This window comes from Mustela nivalis (genome assembly GCF_964662115.1).
Source record: "Mustela nivalis genome assembly, chromosome: 16".
Classification (NCBI taxonomy): Eukaryota; Metazoa; Chordata; class Mammalia; order Carnivora; family Mustelidae; genus Mustela; species Mustela nivalis.
This window is the reverse complement of record NC_139035.1, coordinates 24,194,278-24,198,894: the sequence shown is the minus strand read 5'-3', so window position 1 is coordinate 24,198,894 and position 4,617 is coordinate 24,194,278. Positions and strand designations below refer to the sequence as shown.

The window sequence follows — 4,617 nt, the reverse complement described above, 5'->3', positions numbered from 1 at the left end:
ATGCACGTGGAAGACTTCATGCTAAGGATAGGCAAGGCAATTTTGAAAAAGAAAAAGAAGAGGTAGAAATTAACAAAATGTGATACTAAAGCTAAAGAGATAAATGGACTAATTGGACCAATTAAACAGGACAGAGAGCAACACATGTGAGAGAACTTGGTATATGACAGAAGTGAAAGTGCAAAGACAGGGGACAAGCTGGACTCTTCACTAAATGCTCCTGGGTCCACTGGCTATTCATACAAGGAAAAATTAGATCTTTCTCACTGTACACATAAATAAATATCAAGTGGAATAAAGATTTCAGTGTGAAAGGCAGAATAATAAAGCTTACAGAAAAGAGTAGAGGAAAATATATTCATTACTTCCAAGTAGAGAAGGCTTTCTTTTTTCTTTCTTTTTTTTTTTTTAAGATTTTTATTTATTTGACAGACAGAGATCACAAGAGAGGCAGGCAGAAAGGAGGAAGCAGGCTCCCCGCTGAGCAGAGAGCCTGATGTGGGGCTCCATCCCAGGACCCTGGGACCATGACTTGAGCCAAAGGCAGAGACTTTAACCCACTGAGCCACCCAGGGGCCCCTAGAGAAGGCTTTCTTTTTCTTTTTTTTTTTTTTTTGCCTTTTGATTTTTTTATTACTCAAAACAGCTTCATTTTTTTATTTTGCTTTCTGACTCTGTGTTTGTGCCTTCAACACTTCCAGAATGATTTTCTGCTCCTCGATAAGGAAAGCATGCTTGACCCTGTCACGAACACACCTGGCACACATGGAACCACCGTAGGCCCTGCTGACATGTTTTTTCGTTTTAGACAACCTCATAAGCACTTTAGGCCTCACAGCATGAACTCCTCGAAGTCGGCCTGGGCAAACGCCATATGCAGATTTTGGTGCTTTCCCAACCTTCTTGGTATAAAGGTAAACGATTCTATTACCTGGGGTTCGGGACAGCCTAATTTTATTAGAGGCTGTATTGTAGGACAGCCTACGACGGTAGGTCAAACGCTGGACCATTCTGAATGCCTACGGAAGCCGTCCCCGGAAGAGTAGGGAAGGCTTTTCTTAACACCTGAAAACTTACACCATAAACAAAAAAGATGATAGATTAAAATTAAAATTTCTATTTTAGAAAGAATACCATACACAATGTTAAAAGAGAAGGTCAGAAAATATTTGCAATTCAAATAACAGAAAAAAAAATTAGGGCACAGCAAATATGGAGAGAGAACTTCAAAAAATAAGTAAGAAAAAGACAAAACTTCAATAGAAAAAAATCATCAAGGAATATGAATAGGCAATTCATAGAGGTGAAACGCAAATTGCCAAGAGCATATGAAAAGATGCCTAACCTCTCCAGAGGAAAACGCAAAATGTAAAATGGATTGCTTTTCATATATATGAGAATGGCTAAATTTAAAAATCTGATAATGTGTAATATTGGTAAGGATGTGAAGAAACTCTCATACCCTGCTGATGGGACAGTAGATCGGCACAACAATCATGGAAAACAATTTGCCAATATTTTGTAGCATGGAATAAGTGTGTACCCTACTAATAGTAATTCGATTTCTGGACATATATTTAGAGGATCACTTACACAGAGGCACAGGAAAATTGCTTTAGGGATGGTCACTGTTTTATTGCTTGCAACCATAAAATTGGAAACAACCATCCATAGTGGAATGTGGAAATTAGTAGTGGACTATTTATATAATGCAAAACTACACAGCAGTTAAAATGTGTGAACTAGATCTGTGAGCAGTAACAGATAAATCTTAAAAGCACAATACTGAATTCAAAAAGAAATTCCAGGATATATTATGCATAGGACAATTTCATGAAGACAAATCAAACATTAATAGAAAAACTCTGGGCGCCTGAGTGGCTCAGTTGGTTAAGCCACTGCCTTCGGCTCAGGTCATGATCCTGGGGTCCTGGGATCAAGTCCCATATCGAGCTTCCTCTGCTCTGCAGGGAGCCTGTTTCTCCCTCTCCCCCTGCTTGTGCTCTCTCTTTCTCTGTCAAATAAGTAAATAAAATATTTTTTTTTTAAGATTTTATTTATTTGTCAGAGAGAGAGAGAGCGAGAGTGAGCATAGGCACACAGAGTGGCAGGCAGAGTCAGAGGGAGAAGCAGGCTCCTTGCGGAGCAAGGAGCCCGATGTGGGACTCGATCCCAGGATGCTGGGATCATGACCTGAGCCAAAGGCTGCTGCTTAACCAACTGAGCCACCCAGGCGTCCCAAATAAGTAAATAAAATCTTAAAAAAAAAAAGTAGAAGAACTCATTAAAGGATTTGCCAATACTCATGTGCGTGCATGCATGGGAGAGATACATTCCAACATTAGAACAATCGTGATGTATTATTGGTACCCAGGAGAGAAAGGGATTGGGTGGGATATAAAGAAGACTTCATTATATTTACAACATTCTATATCCTTTTTAAAGATCTGAATTAAAAACAGTAAGTGGGAGGTGAAAAAGTAGTGGAGACAGTGAGTACAATTTACATTTTCAAAAAGTTCAGAGGCAAAAAGTAAGAAGATTTGGCGGTGACTTGAGGAGGTTGCTGAGTTGGGAGTGCCCCCCCCAAATGTTTTTATTATGAAAAAAAATTTTTTTAAAGATTTTGTTTATTTATTTGACAGAGAGAGATCACAAGTAGGCAGAGAGGCAGGCGGAGAGGGGGGAGCAGACTCCCCGCAGGGCAGAGAGCCTGACTCGAGGCTCAATCCCAGGATTCTGGGATCATGATCTGAGCCAAAGGCAGAGGCTTTAATCCACTGAGCCACCCAGGTGCCCCTATTATGACAAATTTTTAAACATACAGATAAGTTGAAAGAATTGTACAGTGAACATTCATGTATTCACCACCAATGTTCTACAGAGAGGATTTTTGCCATATTTGGTTTATCATGGATCTATCCATCTATCCATCCATCAACCCATCTTATTTTTTGGTTACATTTCAAAGAAAGTTGCAGAGTTTGGTGCACTTCATTGGTGGGGAACTTTTTGATTAGATGGAGAGGTTAACACGTTAACTTGAGGAAAGGAGCCAATGTTGAAAAAGTGTGGTTGAAAGACAAAAAAGAAAAAAAAGGGGGGAAATGAATTGCTTCGGCCCTGAAATCGGTGAGAGGGTTCGGCTTTTGAAGAAGATGAGGGACCGCTGATCCTTATAGCTGAAGCAGAAGATGGAGGGATGGGATTTTGAAGGAGGTCTTGCTTAGTGGCTTCCATTTTTCTCCTTAAAAGAGGAGGCAGAAACATTTGTTGGGAATGCGAACTGGGAGTTGACTTAGGTCTGGCGGAGAGGGACAAAGATTACCGGGTGGATTTACTGAATGGAACGGGAGAGGTAACTGACCAAAGACAAGCTAAGGGAATGACGGAGTCTCTGAGGGGCCCCGTTGACCTTGAATCTGTAGCAGCATAAGAGTCTAGAGTAGCATTTTTCTCAGCTGTTTGAGGAGGAGGAGCAGAAGGCAGATTGTGGGAATGATCCGGAGTTGATGCTGTAGGACTGGAGAATGCAAGAGACTGGTGTGAGTATTTCAGATGGGCACCAGCCAGCACTTGGGACTAAGAGTCAAGGAATAAGACAAGGAGATCGATGGATTTAAATTCTCATGAAATGGAGAAATGGTCCCTTTGCTGAGTTGCAAACTTGAAAAGACACTTTGTCCTAACTAGGTTTGTTGCTGCCATTTTGAATGCAGAGACATAGTGCAGAAGACACGGCTAATGAATGAATAGTCTTGTTGCAAGTCCTCTAAAAATCTCTCCTCTAGAATCATTTGGCTTTTTTTTTTTCATCTTTTGAGGACTCTTTAGAACCACAAAGCTAAGGAAGTGATCATTTTCTTTGGCTAGGGTGAAGTAAGTTGGTGTTTCTATAGTTACTAGAAAAACACAGAAATTAATTTGCTAAAGATTATCCCCTTCATAGATTGTGTTGGTTAATAGATGGTTGGTACTGTGTATTCCAGACAGAGCTGGATTGCTCAAAAGATGTGTTTAGAACACTGGCAGAAGTAGGAGCTCACAGAAGCGCATACAACATTTTTAAGAGTTTGATGTTTGCCATTTCTAAAACAAGTTCTGTAGTGGTCATCACTGAAAAAAATCAGAACTTTGTTGTTCTTTCTGATACGTGGCAAAAAAAAAAATGTTTTTAATTACATGGAGTGAGGTGGGCACCTTATTATTTTCAGTCTTTAGGTCCTCTAAAGGTTTTAATTAGACACTGATGTCAGGCGCCCTTGTGGTTCCATCTGAGCGTTTTTATTCTTTTTGCATTCCTGAAGTTGAATGCTGAGGTGAGGTCATTATTTTGGCAAGAAGAAATGACTGGTGGAGGTCTGCTTGTCTCTGGTGTGTTCCAATGCTTTCCCAAATGATATCATTATTGGTTGGTTCAAATAGAGACCTCTTAGGGGACATGGGTCCGGCACAAAAAAGCACTCACAAAACCCAAGAAGATTCCTAAGCGTTTCTTGTACTGATGAAGACCTACAATCAACATTTTCTCATTTATACCACTCTCAAATGTTGCTGGAGGAGAGTCAGTGCTCCTTATGGAGCACTTATGCTCCTCTTTATATCAACCTCAGTTTC

At 40.2% G+C, this 4,617-nt stretch overlaps 1 pseudogene across 1 annotated transcript; it reads right to left on the bottom strand.

Annotated features, from left to right (window-relative positions):
* Positions 1-590: 590 nt before the first annotated feature.
* LOC309849741 (large ribosomal subunit protein eL34 pseudogene) lies at positions 591-1,044 on the bottom strand (annotated as a pseudogene). The gene has a single exon. The product of its transcript is annotated as a large ribosomal subunit protein eL34 pseudogene (transcript).
* Between the last annotated feature and the right edge of the window lie 3,573 nt (positions 1,045-4,617).